Source organism: Chaetodon auriga, chromosome 7, assembly GCF_051107435.1.
Source record: "Chaetodon auriga isolate fChaAug3 chromosome 7, fChaAug3.hap1, whole genome shotgun sequence".
Taxonomy (NCBI): Eukaryota; Metazoa; Chordata; class Actinopteri; order Chaetodontiformes; family Chaetodontidae; genus Chaetodon; species Chaetodon auriga.
In genome coordinates, this window is record NC_135080.1 from 8,059,778 (window position 1) to 8,087,167 (window position 27,390).

The following is a 27,390-nucleotide window of genomic DNA, read 5'->3' on the forward strand; positions in this document are numbered from 1 at the left end:
GAGGCACATATACACACGCATACTGTATGAACCCCATGCTGGCTGACATCAGCTGAAGCATTCAGCTTCCTACACTTACCTGTTAAAAAAAAAAGAAGCTACACTGATATGTCAATTAGGGAGCCTTATCGTGGAAATCACATTTACAGTGCTTCCGCATTCGATGGTAAGATGCAGAGTTTAAAGCACATTAAGGGAAACTTTTTTCAACGTGAGAGAGAGTGCTAATGTACACGGTAATTTAACGGTGTAAACAAGACTGCTGTAATCCACTGTAGGGCACTGTATATGCTGTAATGATGTCGCTGTTCCTGAAGACAGCATTTTATTGTCTCTGTCACTGCACTAATTCTAATCCCAATTCAAAGTGTGCACACATGCGAGACCATTCACTGACACAAATTGATGGAGCGTCGCATTATAGGTCCTTTGGGCTCAGCCAGGGAGAAGAAATTGGGAATTTCACTGCCCTTAATGGAAATTGATCTGAGCAATTTGTAAAAACAGCGTCAAGGGCAACTGTGTTGTGTCAAAAATGGCATTTTTGACGTGTGGAAGCATACAAAGACTGTGCACACCTGAACCTAAATTGGGCAAACTCAGTGCGTAATGTGTTCCAGGTCATCAAGCAGACCCTTTGAGGACATCAGCGGCTGGGTGGTGTGCACTGGATCTGAGTGCTGACCTCCCTCTTATATTTGGCACTTTAGCGAATGGTAAGTTTCCTCATTAGAGTGGATGGATCACACTGACCTAATCCGCTATTATGCTTTCAAAGACTAGCATGCAGTAATGTCATCGCTTTGGCGAGTGAAGACAGTTAAAACGGACAATCTCTCAATATCACACTAATCAATCACTTTTACAGTGCATTACTTTGAGAGGGAGTTTTTTCCACCATAGAGTGCAGCCTGATATAAATAGCAGATTGGCTTCCTTCATGGCTCTTTTTCAATTTCCATCAGTATTCGCTGCATGCGTCCTATGCGCTCACCCACCACATGAACAAACATGCTCATTCAGATCGGGTCTCACAGCACTCACATAATGAAGCTGAAGTTCTGCAGCACGTTCTGCGGCACAATGAAGTTCTGGAGGATTGGTGTCTGTTCAAAAAGCACAAAACTAGTTTAAGAGTGCATTTGAATGTAAATTCACCTGCTCTCAACAAGATACCTGTGGTGAATATTTGTTAAGCTACAATTAAGTAGCACTTTTTTGATAGAATTATTGGTTTTGGAAACAGGAAGTGTGATTTACAAGTGCATGAGTCTACGCAAATGAGTTTGTGTCACATCTCATTTAAAATGCCCCGGAGGTGCTCCACCCATTATGAACTGGCCTTTAATTACAACAGGCTGCTGCTATTGTACCAAGAGTTGCATATCAGATAATTGCGACACCTGTCATGTTGCAGCAGTGAAACTCAGATGATGTGAGATTTACAGCCGCAGTGGTAAGAGGGTGTATTTGTAAAACAATATGAAAGTGAAAAAATCCTGCAAAGATTTATTATTATTCTAATTTTCTTTTTAAGCACATAAAGTGTGCCTGTAGTACTCTTTAATGAGCACTAACCTTTTTATTTATGGTACTTTTATTTCTTAACATTCCAACATTATTATAGTCTTATATTTGGGACCTGTTATATGTGACGTCTTCATTGTATCTTAAATTTTCTTATGTGATGAGCTACTTTTTCTGGCTAATTAATTCAGCTCACAGCAGGCATATTGCTCTTAAATCAACTGCACTTTAAAGGTGAAGTCAGACTTTCCTGACTCTCTCTGCATGTCTGGGGTCTCTGATATCCACCAGTTTATATACAGTGCAATGCATAGCAGCGCAATATGTGTGACGCTCCTGCAGTTGAATCAGATTTGACAGGATTTGTCAAGTCCAACAGAATTTCTTTTCTCTGCACGTGTCCTGTGGCCTCCATGCAAGCAGACAAAGCACTCGGGGATGAATATGCACAAAAAACAACACAAAAAAAGACATGTTATCCTCTTCTTAGAGGCGTATTGCACAGAATGATGAAGGATGGTCTGTCTCTGGCTTTCTTCAGCAACTCTGAGAGGATTACCCATTGTTTTCTTTATGGTGGGAGGATATTCATGTTCATTTCTCTATATGCTGGATATCCCATTTCCATTGATCTGGGCCAAGAGGAGTACTCTTGTCCCACGGCAAAGGGAAGCATGAGGTGCTGTCTGATACATGTGGGTGTTCAAGTTATTTGTGCCTCTGCTTTATCATCGTGGACACTGAAGATCGAGAAGGATGAGAGGATAAGAGCGTATTCATCCCAGCCCGAACACAAAGCAGTAAACGCGTCTGACGCCTTCAGGGGCGTGAATGTGATTTTTGAAAGTGCAGCAATGACCCAACACGCCACCTCCATCCACCTCCCTCCCCACCCTTGCAGCATCTTGTGCTGGACCGTGAGCCACCAGCCCATCCCGGAGTATCACAAACACCTCATAGCGCCTCCTCTCCCTGCTTGAACCCACCGAACATTTTTTCCCCCTCTTCACCACAGAAAAAGAAACTCTCAGTTTGGATATGCTTTAAATGCAGCCCAAATGACATCACATTGCTGCAGTGCTGCACTGGCCATGAAAGGTGTCAGTCGTTTTCCTCTGATAGCAAGAATTTGTCCACCGGCCACTTGGCTCTGCTCTGCTTCAGACATCATGGCGTGACAACATGTATTCATTTATATCGGGCTCATATTACGCAGACGGAGGAGTAGAGGCGCATTTTCCGGCTGCCTGTTCTCCAGGACACAGCAAGGTTTCTTACCACATCCCTGCCGGAGAGAAATCGACCGCATTGCTATGTTGAAGGAACGGACAGACCAAGTCGTGTATGAAAACTAATTGTTCGCATGGGTACGCACAGTATTAGAGAAGAAAGAAAAAAATCACCTCGGTGTCAGCGCATGGGTGGGATTCCTTCATTGCGCTTCAGACAGGGGAAGTTATGACAACAAATGGCTTCAGTAATGGCAAACAACTGCGTGTGAAACAGGCGCTGTAGTGCTGTAGTTACTGGGAAACTGGTGACGAAGGAGAGTTTTCGACCTTCGTGATTTTTTTTTGACGGACTTGAAGCTTGAATTTGACGCCAACCTTCAACCGTCAGAGGCTTTTTTTTTCTCGCCAAGAGCGCAACCCATCGCTTCGGAAAGAGCCCCGGACTGCAGTTTTCCGTCCTGACACCATCTGCACTGCAATTCATAACAAGCGTGAGGTTTATTAAATTGAATCCACCGTGTTCCTGTCACAAACCCGTACGCGGGGGACTTGATACGACCACGTCCTGACGCTTTAACCCCCTTGAACGCGGCTCGGACGCGAGCCTCGGACTCTCCCGAGCTTTTGGATTTTTTGGGGGGGATTTCGGCTTCGCGTTTTCCGCCTTAACGCCTCGATCGGATCGTATTGGGATTTAAGGTGGGGTTTTTAACCCGACGCAGGTAATCGGGAGATAGCCCGCCGGCTGTTGCTGATGACACTTCAGATTGTCGCTCATCACGTCCGCTGGATTTCTCACCACAAACCCATGCCAGCCTAATGAGAAGGCTTTACGCGTGAATATGGAATAAATGAACTCCCGTCACCGGCTGAGATTTTTTCCAACGAGACGAGGAAATCATGTGCAGTAGGATCAACGTCTCGGCATTTGCTTTATTAGTCTCACTTCTGGTAAGTCACTTGGCAGACTTGGTGAGAAATGTGCAATGGACTTTGCACTCCTGATGCATGTGTGATACATCTGTGCCTCTGAGAAGCTGAACAGGCTCCAAATATGTGGTGTGCTGCATTGATAGTGTAAACTACTAAATGTAAAACAGCAGGCCTGAAACATGATCTATCTATCTATCTATCTATCTATCTATCTATCTATCTATCTAAGCAGGATCTGTTTCTCTGTCTTGCTTGCATAATGTGCATCTTTGCTCTACTTTAAAGGCAGCCATTCAGTAGTCTTTTGGATAACATGATGTCCGTCTCGCAGAGATTTGTTCAGGCTACTTGAAATATTCAGTCCTCACGTGGGGGAGCAGTTACATTGATAGTGTTGGTTCTGTTAGAGGGTTGTCCGACGCCCCCCCCCCCCCCCCCAAAAAAAAAAACCAGCCCCGTCATTGGAAGCTGTACTGTGGCTCCCAAACTGTGCAATGAAGATGGTTAAGCCGTGACACATGAGTTGAATTCCCAGAGACTGGAGAGTGCATGTGGAAACAGTCCGGGCGTGTCTGCATCAGCACGACGCAGAGACCAAGACTTTTCATAAATTAGCAGCAGCACTGATTTTTCCCATCAAGGAAACGGTGCGCTGGTTCTTGAGGCAGAACACAGTTTGCATGATGAGGAAAACTTGATAGTGTCCCTTTTTTGCTTGAGTTTAAAAGGCTGATGATTCATTTGTTTGTGAGTTGAGGCCTCAGCAGTGTGTGTGTGCACTGTGAGTTCGAGGGCTGCACATCACCTTTATTCCTGACAATCAGCTAAGCATGTTTACAGATGATAAAGGGACACAGGAGCACTGATGCAGCATGATAATGATCTCATGGGCACTGTGAGTGAATGCTGGCAATTATGTCTGCAGCTGGAATTTTTAGCCCCGCTCATCATTTTCCAGTTACTCAATAAGCTCAGCCTACTCAGATTCAACTCAGCATTTGGAGGAAGTTTGTTACACTCCAGCTCTTCTAATTTTGGCGGGCAGGGTCAGAGAGGTCAGTGTCTGGTCTTTGGAAATATCTGTTCATCACCACAGGACGTCAGCAACAACAGAAGGGAGACGTGAGGGTCCAGAGTGCCTCCGTGGAGGTGGCGAGGCTGTAAATCTATTAGATTGAGCTGGGGTTAGATGTCAATATGCTTACACCGAAGTCAAGAGAACATCCCTCATATAGCTCTGCTTTATCTGCATAACACCTTCCAAGACATCCCCTGGGGAAGATGCAGGCACTGGCCAGCTGTGTTGCTACATCAGGGCGTGCAGCAGTGAGTGTTGCTGCAGCTTGCAGTGGTATTGGAAAACAGTGACTACCAGCTGCATCTACTGTATACACCCTCCTTTACTCTTCGTGAGCCTTAGGACTGTACGTATGTTCCTACATGGCAGAGCACGACCTCTTTGCAGCTGTCTCCTGAAATTATGCAGCAAAATGATAAATGCAAGTGGTCACAGGGTCTTGGCATTGTTCCATATTGTGACAGATGCCTCCTATGTCTTAGAGAAATTAAAAAAGAAAAAAAAAAAAGAAACATACTGTCCACGTCATATTAGGCTTTTATGGTGAAAAAAAAGCAAGCACAAGCAGCTAGCTCAGGGGCTTGGCTCACTGCTATTGTGAAGTGTTTCAGTAAAAGCTGAACCCTGTGTGTGTGACTGTGAGTGAATGGAGCAAATTGAAATTATGTTTGGTTAAAGCTGTGCATCATACAGGTTTGAACATAAGGGACTTGAAAAGACCCCTAAAAATAGGGGTTAATGAGGTTTTTTCTTAGGAGGGTTGATACCCTTGAGCCTTATTGGATTTGTAATTTGAATTAGCAGTGCATGCAGCAGTGCTCTTATGTATTTAGATGTCTTTTTTATTAGCTGTGTGTGTTGCAAGTGGTGATTATCAGGTCTTTGGCTTGTCAGTGTGTTGCAGGATGTTACAGCAGAAGCTCAGAGCGCTTGCTGTCATGTGTTTGCCTAATGAAATCAGGCAGGATGGTCATTATCATTATCATGCATTATTGCCAGCACTTCCATGTTTAGCAATTCTACTGCAGGCGGGCGACGACTGCAGAACAAATTCATGTCTCAGCAGGTAATGCATAAAAAGATAGTGACAATGGCATGTGTGCGGAGATGTCTGCTTTCTAGGTTGCTGTATACGATCCGTGGGGTGAGATTAATGGGGTCTCTCCTCCTTGCCATTCTGTTGCATTGTGTTACAGCAGCTGCTTGTGGTGCTGGTGTCATGTGTTAGCATTATGAAATCGGGACCAGTAGAGGGTTATCAGCCACTGCAGGAATGAGAGAATAACTGCAAGCACAAGCTATTGATCTGTATTTGGGAGGATGAAAGACTTCATAACAGATTGTGTAAACCTGTTTTTGTTCTGTGTACAAGGCAGATTGAAATAGCCGTTTACAGTGAGCCATGCTGACTGACATTTGCAAAATGCACTTATTTGATCCAAAGATGACTTTTTTCATGCCATTCTAAGATAACCCAAATGTCAAAACCATATGCAGTAACTGACTTCTGGCATGCATGATTTTCCTGTAGACATTTGTGTTCAACATCACAGTAATATGTGCAGGGTTGGAGGTGCAGAGATAGGAGTCTGATGCCAACATTAAAGAAAAGTATGTTGTTGAAACTGAGAAAGGCCAGTGTTCTTGTTCTGTGAATGAATTTTCCACTTTAATAAATATCTTTTAAGGCTGCCTTTGTAGAAAAGGAAATAAAACGACAAAGGATCAAAGGATATTACATTGCAAAAGTGATGTCAGTAAGTGCACATCTTAATTCTTTGAGTTCTGGACTCTGCACGCAGAACCAGTTAAGAAAGGAAAAAGTAAATACCAATTAAGTTGTTATCAGTCGACAGAATGAGATGGATGTTTCTCCCAAGGCAAGTCAAGTTATTTAGTGCTCAAGATGCATGAAAAAATTTGAGGAATAGCGTAATTACAACTAGCCAAAAAGATCAAAGGGGTAGCCACCAAAGCACTGAAGCAATTAAAGTCGAGCTACCCTTGGAATTTATTTTTTAAGGTTAGCGAGTAACAAAGTGACAGAAAAACGCAGTGGTGCACCCCTAGCACTCAACACAGGAGGAAACACAGGTAAATAACATGCAGGCCTCAAGAGGCATAAAACATTTTCCAACTTTGCTGCATCATGAATTTCAATAGGAGCAAAAGGCAGCAGCACTAAAATATTGCACTAAAAGGTTACTGCAGTGATATTTTACAGTCATAAACACCGCTATTGATCATTTGTGTGATATATTTGATACAGTGTGTATAGATTATCCAGTTCAGAAAGTGCTTCTTCTTACTCATCAGTAAGAATTACATAACAATGGTTGTGGTGTTGGTGCATGTGTTTTGTTCAGCGTGTTGGGAATGATGTTGCCTCACAGCAGGAGTTTCATGGGTTTGAATGCATTCATTAACTCAGATTGCTAGTGTGCATGTGTGAGGGAACCAGGCTATAATAATGCCACGCACAGTCCAAAGATGTGCATGCTATGTGGGATGGAAACTTTGTGTTGTCTGTTTGAAGGTATTAGCCCTTACACCTCTGACATGTCCAGAGTACTTTGGCACTTGCTCATTGCATGCTGGGATAGGCTGCTACCCCGTGTGACAGCACAGGGCCAACAGTGTTGAAAAGTGATGAGTGAGCTACGTTATTTGTCGTAAATGACTTGCACTGTTGTGTATGTCACTAGAAATACTTGTTTGCAAATGTCCAGTCAATAAATAGTGATGAATCTAACTGTCCACAACTGCATTTAAAGCCAAGCAGCAGAAAACTCCCCAAATCCATCCAAAAATATAATTGAAAAGTGAAGAAACTGGGTAGATGGATTAGATCATTTTTGGTCATGGTTTTGTAAGTCTGGAGAACATTGGTGTTCTGACAATGTGACCGTTGGAAATTGCTGCATGGCTCCTTTTATCTTGGAGGCTTTTAGCCCCTAACATCTGAGCCGCACATCTGAAAAAGGAAAACTGTCATTTATTGCCACAGATCATGAACGTGTGCTTGGAGCATTGCCTGTTAACCATGGTGGTCGTTGTTTGTTCCTGACAATGACTGATAAAACGGGGGAGCGCAAGGAGCACTGCTGCTTAAAGACTGACCTGCTCGGCGCCACATGATGAGTGTCTCATGTAAAATGGAGCAATAGGCTGTGACCAGAATGCACAATGGGAGCTCGGTGTAGGGGGCTACCAGCGGAAGCTGTGGCGAGGCCTTTCTAGAGACTAGCAGTCTGAAAGAGGGATATAGATCCACATAAAGATCCATATGGAGGTTACAGAGCTAATTCATTCAGGAATACTGTGAAGGATGTGGAATGATATTGAACACCCAGCTGAGCCCAGTGGTACACTGCCATCATAATCCTAACATACCATATTCAACCTGTCAAGACTAGCTAGAGTCCTGACATCACAATTCAATTGGGAAAGCCTGTAGAGCATATGGCATTTAAACTGCAGAGGAGCAACACATTGTGTACCCATGATCTATTGCATGAGACCAGCCAGTTGTCCATTCCTTCTGTTGACTCAGATAGGAATATTATTGGTGGCATCTGTGTTCCTCAAGAACCACGGGTGCGCAGACATCGTGCAACTGCGGCAGCTTGAACTGCTGTTCCTCACACTGTATGTCAGAACCTTTAGGTGGCCATTTAAATAAAGTGATATGATATCATTACGTAAACAAGAAACAACGGCCGAGTGGAGCATGATAGCAAACTTCCACTGCAGCTTCTAGTCTTCTACTGTTTACCTGAAGGTGACATTGATTCAGATCATGCTTTCAGTAGCTGTATCTGGTCATATTGATCAATACCTTCTGCCAGAACAGCATTTCCCTTTGGTTCTCTTGAGAAAGCCAATTAAGAGAGCTACATGCTCTCATACAGAATTTGAAATGCACACAAACACTATCTTCCCCACAGTCTCATTAAATAATGCATTAGAACAATATATTATTGTGCAGCGCTTTCCTCCACAGGTCTTACTAGTCCTATTAAGACTTTCTTCTCTGAACTGAGAAGTATTGGACAAAATGTAATGCTTTTAATCCACTATTCATTCTCTGACTGAGACATTAGGAAAAAGATGATGCCTTCATGAATTACTCTTGCTGAATATGCCACTGCGATGAGAGATCATTCTGTCCTCACATATTGATTTGTTTGTCAGAAACTTGTATGGGGCGCTCTTCATCAGACTGCACCAGCCTCATTGGAGATGTCTAACTCTGCTGCCTATTAAAGGCTGGAAGACTGCAGAAGCATTAACTATTCTAGTGAAGTGAATGGTTAAGAGCCTCAACCTTCACATTCTGTTTTCTCTGTTTGGTTGAATGTCTGGCTTTAATAGAGACGCATGCATAATCTAGCACCCACAGTGCAAAAACTAAAAGTCTGTGAATATCTTGTCACTGACCATATTTTTATCTGCGTGTTGTTCCAGGAAAGTTATGGGAACTGGATATATTTCAGTTATCCCGTTTAATGATGAGCATGTCTTTTATAACATAAAAGGGAAGATTAATCTGATCATTTTTTTAATAGTATTTTTTCCATGCTAATATGTCCTAATATATTAATACTTAATGAAGGAGCATGATCAGTTCTGACACATTCACAATCAGGCATATTAATGATAAACGATAATGGAAAAATTCAACTCACCTTGATTAAATCTCCCCCAATAGTCTCCCTATATCCGTGAGGAGAACTTCATCGGAGGACCACTGCTGCATTGATAATAGTCTAACGAGACTTGATCATCCTTGATCATCACAAAAACTCACAGCTTAAGGGGCTTCAAAGACACAGCAGCAGCAAAAGAGCCACGCAACTGGCCCAAATCCATGAAATAAGTTCTACTTTGTTGCAGGCTTTGGTGCATGTGTTATTTGATATTTATGTAATATGCACACCAGACAGAATCTGATAATTTACTGCCTGGGGCTTTTTTGCAGCAAAGACAACGAGCAGGTTTTTGTCAAGGTGTGGTGCACTGTCTGAGTGTAAAGAAACAGATTATTTCTGTTCGTCTTTGGCACCTTTGAGAACTTTATAACTCTGAAATACTGAGCTCCTCGGAGTAGTTCAGGTACAGCTAAGAACAGTCTCTCAAGAAATGTAGCACAAATTATTATTGATCAGCGTTTTCTCCGAATAATGGATGTAGAACCTCTTCATTATGGTCACTGCAGGTACAATGCATGTGGTACAAACAGTGTTTGATTCTGTCTTTGATTTTCTTCGCCGATGTTAATGTGAAATTAAGAAAAATTGCTTGTCAAAAGACTGCTGATAACCTGCTTCATGAAGAGTTTGTGCAGTGTGGTCTGTTTGGCTGTGCTTTTCTTCAGTAGGCAGTATAACACATCGATCAGCATATTATTACACATACATGAGCAGCAGGACACTTGAGCAGGGAGGATTTCTTGCTGACACAGAGCTGGTTCAGAAAATCTTTCCCTCAGATCAACATCTACTGGATGTCTCTAAGCTTGTTTCCAAATTGTTCGCTAATGTTTAGCTATTAATTACAGGACCTGTTACTGATGTACTGTTTCAAGCAGTGAGTTGATTTCAGTAATACTTCATTTTGGTGATATTTATGGGCTGCTTTTTTTGGAGGGGGGGGGGGGTGATTTTTGTATCCCTGGATTGTGCCCAGGAACTCCTGTGTGTACACACAATGACTGACTGTTTAGTAAGCTGCATAAATCCTGCAGTACATAAAATTTTCATGTGTTGCATGCATTCAATGGGTGTGTATAGCATACATTAGCATAAAATACATGATACAACTAGAGCGTCTTTTCAGGGTGACCCATTCACAGTGCTTTCGATGACTGTGCCAATGTGATTTCATCTATGTTTCCAGCCATCCATCTAATGTGTGTATCCATCGATCCATCCATCCATCCATCTATCCATCCATACATGCATCCATACAAGTCAACTCAAGGCACCACAGCATAAAACTTGTGTCCCATTTCCACACTTCATACTGATTGTCTACGGTATATACTATATACAAGTCTTAGTGCACTGATTTTGCAGTTAGAGCAAGAGACGCCAACACTACCTTTTTTGACTAACAGTGTGATACGATATGTGATAAAGTGTGACTTAAAAATGCCACCACCAAAACTTTAAACGTGACAAAAAGAAAGCAAAATGTCTTTGTAAAAGTTTCATACTTTTTGCTGCTGCTCTGTTGTGTAGATCAGCAGAACACTCCAAAATGTAATGTTTTTAAGTGTTAAGTTTGCTTAATTTTGTCACATTCCCAGAGTGAAAACATTACATACTTACAGTATAATTGTCTTAAAATTCGGGATTTAACTTTTTTGTCTTTATTTTAGCAGAATGTATTTAATAGTTTCTATTGTCCCGAATAATGTCTCCAAATGCCCAAAACGTGTGTCTGTCCTTGGTGTCACTGTCTCTTAAACCTATTCTTTGTTATCTGATTTTCTGGGCTCATTGGCCAATTTGTACATATTACCAGACCCTGCTTTAGCCAGTGATGGGATCAACCAAGGAGAAAGTTGACATAAAAACATCTATAAGACAAATGCTAAATGACAAGACATTTGGCGTCTAATTGTGTTCAACACTACAATGTGCAGTGATTAAAACCCCGGCGTTACACCATTTTCCACACAGCGAACAGTGACGCCGCTGAAAATGTGAAGAAAGAAAAAAACACTGAGTGCCTCAAAGAGGATTTCTGTCAAAACCTTTTTGAAGATGCTCTTGTCCTTTAGGGGGGCACTGACAATATCCCAAAAACTATCTTTATTTCCTTTGGAGCAGAGCCTCGTGTGAAGGGGCTCGAGTGCACGCAATACTGCCAAGTCACAATGCAGCTTCAGCCAAATATGGGCTATAATAGACTGCAATGGCAGAACCTCTGTGCCTTACATGCACATAAAGCTTGCGGAAAGCCTATTTGATATAGAGAACAATGCAACACACAGTACTATTTTATCATTCAGTGCAAGCAAACTGCCACGCTAACAATGTGTGCACTTTGATCCGCATTTTCTCCAGTAAAGACAGTGTCTTATATCGCAGTAAGTGAAGTGTGTCTGCCTGTTGTGTCCTACATAAATGGAAATCCATCAGTTCTGGTCAGCCGAGAGCCGAGATGATCAGGTCGCTGCCAAATGTCTTCAGTTGATGCTGTTGTCTTAATTAGGAAAAGCGAACAGTGCTCTGAGTCGCTCTGGATAAGCCTGTCTGCCAGATGCATAAATGTAAATGCTAATGAGTGAGTTGTGAATTTTTTAAAGAAATTAGGGTTTTCCTCCATTAAACACGTGCAGGTGCCATCCATTGCAAAGGTAATACTTCACCCAGTAGACTGCGATCTTAAAAGTGGAAATCTCTCTCCAGCGTCCAATTAACCCACAGCTCTGTTTTTGCTTTTCTTTCCAAACTGCCCATTTTCTAAACTGGCTGCTTATATAAGAGGAATCAGCTGAAGGATGAGTGGTTTAGCATGCCATGCTCTTGACTGATTCTATTGTGATGTAGACATTCATCTGTAAGGGCCTGCACTGAGGGCAGGTCGGTGACATTGACTTCAACGAGATATGAACTGGCAAAACAAAAGCTATACAGTCTCAAATGCTGCTGTTGAAAGAAAAAACAGCGATGGCGTAACAGCCTCAGCCCTCAGCAAACCTGTCTGTCAAGAAGCATTGAGACATGCCAACCAAACTCATGTCAGAGAAAACAGTGCCCAGTAGAAGGTCAGCTGTATATCATGCTCATATGAGCGGCGCTGAGATGTGAAATGATATGAAGGCTTTATGGTTTGATACTAACATCAATACACTTTGTAGCAAACCAGCAAACAAACGTGTCCAGCTATGTAAAGTGGTAATCTCATTAAGGAGTGATAGTCCTCCAACAGGGAATAGCTGCGTGCTTTTGGCCTTTCAGAGCCATCGATGCTTACAGTTATTGATGACGCTCTTTGACGAGCTTCAGCAAGATCAGGTCATTAGATCGCACTGACAAACTACTTTCTGTATCGAGAGACTTGATAGATGATGACCGGCTGTAGTCGTTGTGATCTGGGTGTCTGTTGACTAAAAGGGCCTCATTTATGGTGGCCAAGATTAGTGATGTAAGACATTCATAAAGCGTGTCAGCCTCCTCCTGGATGTTTGGATGGACGGATGGTTGAGGAGTCCAGGCTTAGTCTGCAGAGCTTCATATATCAGTCACCTTAGTGGAGGTGGGAAGTATGTTTACTGATTTACTGTAAAGGCCAGTGCCAGTGCACTTGATCTTTGGTTTACCATTCTGCATGAATGTATATTAAACTACATTTCAAAGGGAAATATTGAACTTGCTGTGGGCTACATTTGGCTGATGGTACAAACCTTTAAAACAGACACTTAAATCACCACTGTTGAGAGTCCAGAGGGTTCAGAGTGAGAGCTTTTACCTTTGGTGCTGCAGTACATTTTACTGCTTTATTTAACATGTACTTTTACTGAGGTGAATTAATTAATACAGGGAGGTTTCCTGTCGATGAAGTATTTCCAGATTGCTTCTAGCAGGGCTGCAGCTAATGATTCTTTTCACTGATTAATCTGCCAATTATTGTTTTGACTACTTCATCAATTGTTTTGTCTGTAAAAGGTGAGAAAAGCATTGAAAAACGTCCATCATGTTTTCCCAGAGTCTTGAACTCATCAGTGGTCTTTTCAATCAGCAGTCCAAAACCCAAATACACACAATTTAATATGATACAAAACCGCAAATTCTCACATTTTAGAAGTGAGAACCAGAGATCAGATGTGATTGTTGCTAATTAGTTAAACTAAGTGTTTCATCTCTACCCTTAAATGTCAACTCTACCGGTAGAACAGAGTAAAACTTTAGATGGACTGTAGTACTTACCTTTAGATGGATATCACAGGACATAATAAGTGTCATTTATAGGTATAAATGCAGATACCTCTGTCACATTTCTTTATATATTCAGCAAGTCCGATGTCTCATTCTTCAGCAAATTATTCATAACAAGTGACTTAAGAAACTGTCATTTCAAACATTAGAGAACTGCCTCTTTAGTTTTCATAGCTTTAGGAAATTCTTATTCATGTACACAAATCTTACCGAAAGTGTCCAAGACCACACTGCAGAGATGATGTGACATTAAGTTCGAGAACATATTGCTGTCAGTATCTCTAATTATTAATCCTCCTAACCAAAGGCAGCTAAGATTTGCCAGGATTTCCATGCTTGAGCTCAGCAGTGAGGCAAGATTTGAATCTCATACGCAACAATTATTGACTAAGCTTGGCCTCTGTCACCTTTCCCTTTTTTAATAAAGCATCCATAGATTAAATAGATCCTTTATCTAATTGGTAAAATGTTGCATGTTAATATGACAAACATTGAGATATAAAACTTAAAACAATTGCCCTTGTCTCATCCTTTGTTTGTTTTGCTGGATGATTGGGTGCTGCTTTGTGCATGCATGTCTCAGAGGAAATAAAGCGCCGGTTCAGGATGAAAAGGAGATAACGTCTGAGAAATCCTCTAACTCAAAGAGCGCATGGCATTAGCTCAGTAATAGCAGATGGATACCTCTTTGATCCACGGTTGGGGAGGAGAAGTCGATTGAGTGACTGTGATAAGACGTTCAGCAGTTAAGTGTTTCCATTGTATCTTGCCTGTATTTAGACAACACAGGCATTTTAATAACAGTAAAATTCAAATAGGGGATTACATAAATACAGCCCATATATGTCTGTACTGTCTTTGCCACCAGCCTGACAGTATTTTGAATATGGCATAAAAGCGCTTTGAGGTCTTAATCGCATTTTCTATCAACAAGAAGACACTGGATGAACGTTTGTTAATCTAAATATGGAGAGCATTACAGCCTTAAGCATCAAAGTCAATCATGACATTAAAGAATTCCTCATAAATTAGGGGTGTATTGATAAATATGTGTGTACTCAAGCTGTTCAGTACAAGACGTTTGGTTTGGTTTGCAACTTCCTTGGGTCGGTACGCCCTGTGACCTAACCAGTTAGTGTCTACTCAAGTCTACACACTCTCATATGCAGAACAGCGCGTTTCACACGAAAACCTTTGATAGCGCAACAGTTATTGTTGACAGAAAAAGCACTCAAAGTACAAAGACGACTTTAATTTGTCGATTGGAAGAGGATGCGATCGATGTCCTCAAAGCCATGAAATCTTTCACAACAAGGATGACCTCTGAAACTAAGTTTTAACGGGTTCTGCGTCTGTAAACCACACTCCATGGAACCAAATGACAGAGATGGTCTGACAGTGAGAAAAGTGAAACAGATACTCGGACCCTGAACTTCGAGTCTTCATCAACAAATGGGCAACATGTGGTCCAGACCTTCCCTCACATAGCACCTGCCATAAGACAATGAGCGTCCCTCTCACATCAGATCCTCCAGTGTAGAGCAGGTATCATTTATTTTATCAAGCTTACTGTATGAAACACATATTGCTGCAACAATGATGCCTGCACTGTCTTTAAGTTTCCCTCTAATTGTTGTTATTTCACACTGCAGGGTGGTGCCACAGAAAATGGTGCTTTGCCCCAGCTTGTGAGTGAAGAAGTGGCATTGTACCTGGCAAAGGAAAACATATCCCTGGATTGAAACCCAGTTGCGTGGTGGAAGACTCATGAGTCAAAGTAATCTTATATTGCAATGTTAGCAGAATGCTACCTTGCTGCAGCAGCTCCCCGTGTCCCCAGTGAGAGGGTGTTTTCAATGGATGGGGACATTGTTAGTGCAGCAGACCTGTCCCCTCCCCGGACAATGTGGACAAACAAATCTTTCTGAAAACAAACCTGAAAATAAAGGAGTGGAGCTTGAAAAGACTCTTGGTTGACTTTGATTCAGATTGAACCAAAGGTTTAAAGCTTCAGTTGCACGGCTGGATTTAATCGTTGTCTTGTAACTGAAAAAAATGAACGGTCAATTTAAACACAAAATATGTGAGTTTTCTGCATTAAAATGTCTAAACGACTATACCTATGTGTTATATTTTGTTGAGTTGTGTACTAAAGGTGTTTTTATTTGGTCGTCTGCCAGTGGCGATATGGAAGACACCAGATGAGTGACTGATGAAGGATGCTGGCACACTAAACATAACATAAATAGAATAAACTACCTCGAATGTGAACGTTTCTGCCTGAGCCACGTCAGACGGATTTACATCAGCAATGGTGGTTGTTTAACAATGACGACAACTCCCATGATCCCGTGCTACTTTGTCTTTTTTCTATTTGTTTTCATTGAGAGACCCTCTAGCAGCTTGCTGCACTTGTCTTAATGGACAATTTTTATTTAAGTTACTTGAGACAACTTTAACAGTAAGAATTATAGTGAACTGCTGTTTTCAAAGTAAACACAAAATTGTTATTTCAGCATTTCCTTTGAATTCTCCACCATACCAAACATGCACAGAACTGAAGTACACACTGAAGCGTGGATATTGTGTATTGTTACACCCCTGGTCTTAATAGCTTCGAAAGTCTTTGAATTTTGACATGTCTGTAATTTTTAGAGGAGACAGCGGAGCAAGCAAGACACTTGGCAGCTGGCTGTCACTTGAGTAGCTTTGGGGAAGAGACTTCATCGTATTAGACAGTGAAATCCGTTGTGCATTTTACGGTCTTCAATGATGTCTCCTGTGATCATTACACATAGCCACAAGAAATTCAATTTTAAATCATACATTTAAGAAATCATTGGGATTAAAATGCTAATATTATCCCACGTCTGCTGAAGCTTTTTGAAATGCATGGAGACGAAATTCACTGGCAAGTGAACTACGGATATTTTGCCTCAATGCGGTTTCGCTTTGCTGCAAAAAAATACAAACGCTGCCGTACTGCAATAATGAGGAATGATGGAGCTTTGAGTAGACTTTCTTCCTGAGCCTCTTCCATCACTACAGGCATTGTTTGAATTTCACTCATGTGGCATTGTGGCTCGAGCTCTTTGGTTTTCTTCCCTTTGTAGGCTTGTTGATAGGACACATCAGTGTTATTTGCTGCATTGTCATGGTAGCAAACATCCCTCTAACCTGTTGGGTGGTGCTGCTGGTGGTGTCCTGGTGGCTCAGCTGGATAAAGTGTGATCTAGATGTGCTGCGTTTGAATCCAGCAGGGACACTTTGTTACATATCACTCTGTTCTCTTTCTCCCACCTTTTCCATCTTTCTGCTCTATATTTTACCATAACAATAGGGAAAATATAGAAGGCGTTTTGTGCATGATTTGTCAGAAATGCTGTGATTCATCGTGCTTTATCTTAACCTATGACAGAAAGCCATAAATTTTGTTTGTTAGAGAACATGTTGATGGGAGTCGCTGCCCTGCCTTTAAAAGCAGGTTATGTGTTGGCAAGCATGAAAGTTTAAATCAGCTGTCCCTTTCAATTACAAGTGCCATAAAGACACTTGAAGATGTAAAACAAGCTTTATCCAAAACAGATGCACCTCTGTGTTTGACTTGAGGGGTAGTGTTTCCCTCAGCATGGCTCTAGTCTAATCAGTGGCCTAACATATGGCCGATGAGCCTACAGCTCTATCATTCTGGTCCAGGCACACTTAATAGACGCCAAATGATTTGGCTCCAGGTGAAATACGTTTTGTGTGATAGAGATGGCTGGTGACCACGTAGTTCACAGGAGACATATACACCACAGCACCGTTGTCATGGTCCCTATGATGTCCTCAGCCTCGATTTTGCCATTATTTTTATTGCCTAGAATCTTATGAAGCATTAAAGTGCAAGATTTTATGGCTTTCCCAACGAGTCTTTTTCATTTTTTGTGAAATAGAAAACGTAATTGTGATTACTCCAGGAGTTCAAAGAGTGAAAATTTAGATCACACTGTTCTTAGGTAATTTCATATTCAGCACAAATTAAATGGTTGTTTAAACCTTGTTACATGGCATTTAAAGAAAACATGTTCTGAGACTGCAGATAGAATTTAAGGGCTGTAAATAGTATATTTATTTTTTGCAGTTCATATTGTGGAATTATGTGCTTAATGTCGATAGTTTGACCACATTCAACTCTGAGGTGAGGAGTGTGTGCAAACCCAGTAAGCTAAATGTCAGAAAAGTAAGACTGCACAGCCACGTCCGTGGCTCTTTGAGGCATCCTAACCTCAATGTGATGTGAAGCAGGTATGGTGTATATCGTCCTCTGGGGACCAGATGTCTCTTGCAGTTATGATGTCAGTCCATCTAGAAGTTGTCAAGACAATCCACTAAAAAACAGTAAAGTAAAAAATGTTAAAGTGAGGCCATTGTCATGAGGAATTGGAAACCATAAATGTATTCACCAAATTTTGTGCCCATGCATGCAGTAGATGTTGTTAAATGAAGACTGTGACCTGCTGCTGGATCAAAAGTCAGAGGAGCACCAAAGTTATTAGGATTCAGTCTCTAGAACCTAGAATGTGCAAAATTTCATGTCAGTCTTTCTAATAGTTGCTGAAATGTTCAAGTTTACCAAAGCAGTGGACCGAAAAAGTGACAGTCGACAGTCAGCCGAGTGGACATGAAAAGTCTTGAAACGTCAACTCTGGTAATTTAAATTTTCTATCAATTAGGGAAATGGTTTATAAGTACATCATAGTGGGCCTAATTTACCACAACAAATCCTCTGCGATGTGGATAAGGGACTGCTGGCAGCTTTAGGTGTGGTCTAGGTTTGATGACAGTGGTGGTGAGTGTAGATGCTGCTGTACCATCAGTCACATCAGCGCTGGAGTGTATTTATTCATTGAAAGGGCAAAGAACAACACTGAAGCCTTCTCTGGACGGAAAGGATGTTTTTGCTCTTTTCCCGACGGGCTTCTGCAACAGTTTTGATCTCCTACTACATCGTATGGTTCGTTGATCAACTTGACTGAAGTTAGCCTGTGATAGACTATGATAGACAGATGGTTCATCCAATCACCTGTCAAGGTGTTTTTGAAAGTGCCTGCCCTTTTCCTGACAGTTTCCATGGATGACTTCCCAAATGGTTCTGTGTAAAGCACCATGTGGCGCGTCAGGTTGACACATCCTGCTGTTGATGCTGAAATCATGTATAGTTCAGAGCTAATTTAAAACTGCAGCTGTGCATGTTAGAAAAGTTTCAATATTGTGTTTGAAAGTTGTTTTTGTATCTTGAGTCACTGAAGTCAGGTCATACATTATTACCCTCAGCTGCTTTCAGGACTTGACTGTGGCTTTTCACATTATGATTGCCCTGTCCTGAGTCACAGACATGCTGCTCAGAAAGGCAATGCTGATTTCTCTCTTTGGTATTTTGCATATCATTTGCATGTAATGTGACTGATAACATCATAATTTAACAGTACATGTATTCATACAAACTGGTACCTTGTTGCTGCAGTACTCACCTTCAGTACCTTTAGTCATTGTCTATAGAAAGCACCTAATGCACAGTTTTCAATCCCCCCTGCCCACCCCTTTATAAGTAGAAGTAGAAGTGAAATTCATTATGCTTCCCATACAATAGCCTATCCGAGTATTATTCAAATGATTATTTCACAGTAATATGTTTCATTTGGAGTTTGTCATTGTTAGGAACTCTGTTAATCAAGATGGATCAGATTACTGTCAAATCTTACATAGACAATTATGTTTACTTTGCGCAACAGTGATCCTTGCAGGTGATCCAATTGTATCTCATAAATGAGTTTTTAGGTAATGTGCTGATAACCAGAATGAAGTTATGCTGTCAGTGAGCTGATTAAGTGCCTTCGCAGGCAATTTACATACATGTGAAAATCAGTGTAGACATGAAAAATGAAAGATTTAGCAGGGTATAGTGTGTAAATGTAATGAAGTATTGGCATTGATACCTTTGTTATTTTGGGATCTCAGATGCAAATGAATTTCAGCAGATGCACATGATTTTCATCATCTCTTTATTGGATGTATAAGAAGGAAATGCTCATGGGAAAATGACCGTGGTGTCATGTTTTGCATGAAATATATTCACAGATATACAGTGCTTGCTCTTTACAGTGGACTGCTACATGAAATTTACATTGGACTGCTAATTTGCATAATATTAGTAGTCAGGAAATGGATAATTAGTTTTAAATCTTGACAAATGGCAGATTCTTCCTCGAACCTAATGCTCAAAATGCTTCTCTTTCTGGTGACAGTGAGCAACATAACAAAAAGCACCATGAAAGAGACTTTTGACTTTGAAGTAGCGAAATTAAAATGACAAAAGCACATGGGAAAGCCATATTAAGATGTATAACAATTAACAGTATGAGTCAGCTTTTAAATCTCTAGGGACAAAACCTTGCCTTGAATTAGAAAACAAGAGAGAAATTACAGCCCCGGCTGATTTATGGCTTTAATTTAGAATATCAGGATATCATATCTGCGACACAGTTTGAGCTTACTAAGCCACGCCAGAAGCAAAGGATTGTGCACGACAAAGGCCTGATGTTAGACTACCTTTCAGAGTAATAAGCATAGAAGAGAGCAGCATTCCACAACTTTCCCAGTCCTTTGTTGCTCCTGTCCCCAGTTTGCTGGCATCAAATTCAGAAAAGGCCTCTATGTACAAAAATCAATTAGGTTGATGAGATAAAACTTTGTACTGTTTTCAGTTGAGTACATTTCGAGAGGGATTAGCGTCACATGCTGTTTAATGTTTAACAGTGTCCCAACTGTTTTGGAATCGGGGTTCGTTGGTAATTAACAGTTTCCATATGTTACAGTGCAGAATTCATGATTTTAGGTACTCATCCCTGGCAGTGTTCCCTGAGACGAAGGCTGTCCATGAATAATTAGCTCAGTTTGAGCTTACTCGTTAAGAAGCTTAGAAGTGCTATGAGCTAAAGTATAAGCCGGCTTAGCGAGGTAAGTCTTGTACACCAACTATTGACCACATGTTCTCGCAGTGCACGGATATATATTTTCAGCACCTTTAATAGCTGGTTTGCTGGGGCCCGATCGTCTATCGGATTACGGTGTTTTTTGAACCTGAAATCATAAAGACGTAAAGGTACCACTGGAAATATTACAGCGCATGAAGTGCTGAGCTGTCACCCCGTGTGACTGCAAAGACTCCCAGTTCCACATCCTGTAAATGCTGGGATTGACATTGAATCAAGCTGCCACGTGGTTACACTGGCAACCACCACTGGATGAAGTCTTTATGATAGCTCCCCCTTCATTGGGACTGCACCACTTATGAGAAATTAATAAGCGAGTGACCCTCTATGTCAGCCTGTTTAAGCTGTGATGGCAATGGCAGTAGGATAAGAAATGTATAATGGCCTTGTAGTCCCCGTTGCCTTTTAAAGACATCCAGATTTTCCAAGCCATTACCTTTGAGAGATGAGCAACCAGTAAAGAGTGAAATATCCTGTTTGAGCAGTGTTTCACACCGGCATTGACTCACACAGAAGGGGACCTTGTTTTTGTCAGTAAATCAACATGGCCTGTGAGTCTTGTGGCTGCACACAAGGGGGAATCATTGGCAGGTCCCATCCTTCAGGCTTGCCTTTGTCCTCTGTGTAGTAGACTGTTTCCAATGGCTACTGGGTCTGTCACAAACCTGGAAGGTGCTGCAGGAGAGGTTCAGTTTCCATCGATAAAAACCCATATAAGCGCGATCGCAAAAGTAATTCGACACACAGTTTTCTATTAAACGGCACAAGAATAGTAAACATTTCTATTTCCAGGATATAGAGAATTAAGGCTTTACCACCATTAGAGCAAATGGTGCATATCACTACAATGTACTGCATATAGTAACCAGCTAAGTGCCAATAAATGTACCCTTTTGTAATTCAGGCGGAGGTTTCTTCACCCACCATTTCCCCTTGAGATCTTTTTTTAGAATTACAATAAACCTCCATCTGTGCATCCATTTTGAAAGTAGTTCATATAGCACAAAAAACTCTCAATCCCACTTTTAATGACAGAACCGGATAGGATTTGAAGGAAATATAAAGGGGGATCTTGTGCGCTTCATACACTTCACAGTGTAGCAGAGAATGGGATCTGTGGGTCCTTTCACAAGGACTGAACTCAAAGGATGCACTGAACCACTGGAGTTCATTTAATACACTAAGTTTATTAAGGTGTGTTTTAAGGTGCAGCACATCATCATCACCAAAGGTTAACAAGTACTCTAGCACATTCTTTGGCCCAGATCCTCTTAACTAGATGTTAAGAAAGTGTTTAAATGTGTTTAATTATGGATGTTTAACTTATTTGATTCCTCTTTTAGCTATGTTAAGAGACCCTGAAATGGGCCCTAGCGAATGAGTCCACAGCTGGCTAATGCATTTGTTCTACATGTGGTGCACACAGTATGCAATATTTACATGTTAACAGGCATTGTTCTGCAGACTTGGGGTCTCTCAGATCACAGTGAGGCTAAAATAAAAGCACATGTTTTCAGAACACTGTCTCACCCAAAAATGAAAACGCATCCAAAAGAGGAATGACGCAGATGTTGCTGTCAGCAGACGTATTTCTGCATGTATCTAAATTTGGAGCGGGGCCATGTAATCTCAGTTTAGAAACATCCACTAACAGATAGATTCAGAGAAAAAGGGGGTTTGGACTGAATCTCCCCTATCTTGGATCCTAATTTGACAGCTGTTTCATACATTTTGTCATAATAAGATGACAATAACGTGAGAAATCTTTTGTGCTGAGCTTTGACACTCTTAAAATCTACTGTGGTGTTAATCCACTGTAGTCCTGTTGAACATTTGCCAGTATAATACCCCAAACAATAAGGATAATGTCATTTATTATGGAGGAAATTTTGCTCATATTTATATGGATGACATGCATATTCTTACGGTGGAAAGCAGCTTCAGAAATGCTGCAGACAGCTGTGATGCAGGTGTGCAGCTATAGGGCAGGCTCTGACTTACATGATCAGATTTCACAGATTTCCTGTTTCTGGTTACTGCAAAACCGCAAGAGAGGATTAATTTAGCGTGGCAAACTTTAACTCTTCATTGTCTTGCTTGATTTAAATACATAACATTTGAGATGCGGGGATGCAAGGAGGCACATTTTCAAACCTAGTGTTGCAGTTCACTGCTCTACAGCTCTCCCCAGCTATTGGCATATAGTCACACTGTATCCATTATTAATCACACGGTTTTCAAGGACGACGTCTGTGCAAATTAGTATGCAGAGAGCACGAAGATCACTTACCGGCAGTGACTTCAAAATTAAGTATTAAAAACAGAATTCTGGCCTTTCTTTTTGTATGCTGGGGTCATATGTTTCTACTGCACAGAATGGCTATGGGGATTTAGCTGGACTGGATTTCAAGCTGTACAGTGTTTGCATTGAAACACATAAAGATATTGCTTTAAAGCTGATATTCTTACCCTCATCTTCTTATCTTGTTTTCTGAATAGGGCTCTGTAGAAAAAGAGGGGAGCTTCACTGAACCCCTCGCTGAACTCTTTCTTTACATTGTATGAGCCGCTGTGTTATCATCGCTGCTAACAGAGCAAATCTCCTTAAGAATTTGGTTTGATGTAAGTTTGCATTGAGATTACAAAGAATAGTTAATGTTAGCAGGAGTATTTCAGACACAGTAAGTAAAGCTTGGAAACAGCAGTTGACAAAACAGTCTTACCCCAAGATCCGTTTACTAGCTGTTGTGGACTTTTCAGTTTAATTCTTTTAATCCAACATGAATGAGAAGTCCTAAAAGTGCTGGGAAAAAATGGATCTACGGTCACATGACAAGGCAAACTCCATGATATGGGCTAGTTGCTCCTGCTGTTCATAAGTTCAAACTCAGCCTAGTTGTAGAATATGTTTTTACTAACTAGATTTCATTCATCACTACATTAAAATAGTTTGCACCACTTTAGAAATTAGTTGTCCCCAAGTATTTACACCAAGAAAAGAGCAGGTGCCACTGTTAGCTTGTTAAAATATTTTAGATTAAAGAGTTAAAGAAGTTCGTCTGACTGTATATTTTAAATTCAGACTAAAACACAGTATACATCAAATTCCCAAACTTTACACCATAAGGTTGAACTAAATGACCAAATAATGCTCTTCAAACTGCAGGCATACTGCTAACTCTGTACACAGACATAAACAAAGTTATTTAAAAAGCACTGGCAAATAAATTTAATATAGTGTTTGGACCCTAATTAAATGGCTAATTGCTTCTGATTGGATACAGGTTTTTCTTAGCAACCTATTTACATTTTAAGTCTTAGCTAACTAAGATATTGCTGAAATTTTAATGGTTGAACTTGATTTAATAAATCACTAGCTTGAAAATAATAAGTAGTTGCTAAGAACTCAGGAAGACTTTAAACATAAACATATGATTGAAAGCTCCAGAACAGCTACTAAATGGACGTTGGTGTTAAATGAATAGTAGTATGTATCTTTTCTAACATACTGGTCAGCATGGAAGAGGTGTACATGCTGGTTTTCACAAGCCTCCTTGGAGACACGTCACGTTGGTATCCAACCTCTCCCGGCATTTGCAATAATCCCTTATTGAGCTGTGATCATAATAATAATGACAATCATAAACACATCCTTTATATGCATTTAGAAGATATGTTGGAACATCTCGTTGTGGACCATTGTTGCCAAATAATCCTTTAATTATTAGAAAAGGTAAGCAACTAATGTTACTCCAGTGTTTTTTTAATATGTAGTTTCTAGCCATCGTTGTTGTCATCAGCGCCACATTGCATTATGGGATATGTATATATGTAGTGTCCAGTGTTTGCATACTGAAATAGTATGTGCCTCACATACTCTTGAGTTCATACTGCTGTTTTGGACATGTTAAAAATGTCACATACTTAGTACTTGAGCGTCCTCTTTAGTTTGCTAGTCTAGAATTTCAGATGAGCCCAGTAGCTTCAGTTGATGCTTCACATTGTCTGTTGTGTCCTGTGGTCTACACACAAAATCATCTTTTCTATCTTTTCTGGTTTGCAAGTCCACACGACTTAGCATTGATTTTTCTTTTTTTTTTTTTGGTCTGTGGTGGTCATGGATTCCTGGTCCTGCTAATATGAAGGTGGCTGCTCATAAGCCCATATTCACTCGTATTCAGAGTAGAAAATGAAAAGCTGCTATCACAGTAAAAAAAAAAAAAAAAAATCACTTTATAGAGGGCAAAGGTTCACAGATAAAGTTTCAGTGAAAATTCTTCATTGAAATACAGAAAGCTATTATAGTAAGTTATTAAATTATTGGGGATGACTCAAGTCTAACTAAAGGTCTTCTTTCATGTAGTGAACTGGTTGAAAGGCAAGGCCTTGTCAGTGCACACTTAGTGGCTGACATTCAGCTAATGAATTGTCATGCTGTAATATATTCATCCCCCTGCTGTTTCTGAGAACAGGTTGGATTTGGATACAGAGGGATTCATCGCTTTGCTACCGTCTACACTCTTTCAGCATATCAGTGGTTGAACAACATGAGTGAGTGGGGAACGGTCATGCAACAGCTCAGAGGCATTGGCCTTAAAATTGTGCCACTTTTCCATCCACAGCAGCGTGACATGGCCGCCTCTCTGAGTGAAAACGAGGAGTCAGTTGACCGGCAGGCAGAAAGGGATTTGGGGAGTTGAAGGAAGTGAAAGTAGGAGTCTGAAGTTCCCTTTCCAGTGAAACTTCAGCTTACTGAAAACCTATTGTGGCACTTAAAGGTAGCAATGGACCCTAAAGGAATTGCACAAGAACAACAACATCTAATGGTGGAAGCATCCTTTTCTCTGCCTTGAATTACTCTGCCAAACCACGACTGCCTTCGGAGAATGGAAAGGGACTCTCGCAGCATTGTGACCTCTCACCCGTAAATGCAGTGCACTTTGCCGACTCTGGTGGTTTAAAGACTTTTAGGATCTCGCTGTGCGAATAGGAAATATCCTTTTATCTTAGACATTTGCGCAGTTTAGGAAGAGAAAGGTCAAAAATGCAGCTCATTACACGTCATTAGTCTAAATATAATCGAGCAAATACTGCGTGGTAGCTGGAGAAAACTACCATCTGCCACCTGATGTGTGTTGTGTGTCTCATAAAGAAGATGCAGTGTGAGGAGAGAAACTCCCAGTTGCAGCTCACAGTCAGCCACTGACTGAGATGTCTTTGAACTCGAGATTCAAAATAGATTTTCTTAAAGTTGCCTTAATTGGTTGGAGCTGCCACCATATTACCATTGCCCCAACCCCTCTATGACTTTTCCCAACATGCTCTCATTAAATTTGAATGTGCGATGGGTGGGTTTCAATCCAGTAGGAAACATCACAGCTTCGCTCAGTTGCTCTGTTGTGACACATATCCCCCCTGTCTTACTCCCCTGGTGACACTGGCTCGCGTCCTCATTGTTTCTCACATTCAATCGTGTAACCACAAACACAGTCATCTAAATACCTATGATGTGTCAACAACACCAGAGCTGGCATCCCACAGCCGCACTGATTTTAGCAATAACAGGATTTGCCATACAGATGACTTGATCCCTCGAGGCGGATAGTATCGTTAGGGCCTCAAGTGCAAGACACTTAACCTGGCCAGTTAATCACCCGTGTTAATGATGTCTGCTGCGAGTCCATATGCTGTACATCAGGGGCCAACAATGAACAGCTTTCATCTGTGCCACAGATTCATGCGTACTGTATAATCATGGTACATGTGTTGTCAGTTCAGGTCTTTTACTGTTCGTTGATGAGCTGCACATTTGACTGAAGATGTGATCATATTCTTAAAATACCTGAGTATAATACAGTAAGAACAGCTACCAAATGAACTTCATGTTGAGATTACTTTGTCAGCTGCTATTTCTAAAGTAAAGAATGGACTTATAAGCTCATTTATATCCTTTAATGCTCCTGGATTAGGTTCTAAAATAGTTTGAGGTGTAATGTTTCTTGCACTGTGATTTCTCCTGTTTGTAATTCCTTTAAGAGACAGATAAAATATTAAGGGGTAATCCAGCAATTTATACTGCACTCCCATAATGGTGGAGGAGACCATATATAACTGTCACAATCAATGCAGCAGAGGCTAGACTAGATCCTACACTTACCATAATGCAACCAGTAACATCTTTTCATCATCACTAGATGATAAATGCTCACATCTTTAAACTCCACACCTCCGGTTCATAACACATATTTGTAGTCTCCGAACTGAAGATGACAAGACTTAAGTGAAGGCTTAATTTTCTCCCATTTGACGGAGCTCCTCCACAGCAACAGCTGTTTTTCACTTTCAATTTTTCAATTTATTTTGACAGAGCGCCTCGTTAAATGAGTCCCTCTAACATTCAAGAACAGTCTTTAGATTCTTTTGTCTATCAGTCTTTTCAATGAAAGATACAATATTAGATTAGATCATGTATTTCAAAATTTCCAACATTTATTCTAAGATTGCAGCCAGATGGATTCTCAACTTTTTTGCTGAAACAGAGATGTTACAGATTGTTATTGATTCCCGTTTATGAAGATTTACCCTCACGTAAACCTGATGACTCTTTTACTTTCTATTGGATTTCTGCAAAGTAATTT

At 40.9% G+C, this 27,390-nt stretch overlaps 1 protein-coding gene across 1 annotated transcript in view; it reads left to right on the top strand.

Moving 5' to 3' along the window:
* The first annotated feature begins 2,507 nt into the window (after positions 1-2,507).
* The window catches only part of lrfn1 (leucine rich repeat and fibronectin type III domain containing 1), a 135,876-nt gene continuing 110,993 nt past the window's right edge, over positions 2,508-27,390 (top strand). The window contains exon 1 of the mRNA XM_076735761.1: positions 2,508-3,710. The gene's annotated coding sequence lies outside the window, so the exon portion shown is untranslated. The remainder of the gene's footprint in view (positions 3,711-27,390) is intronic.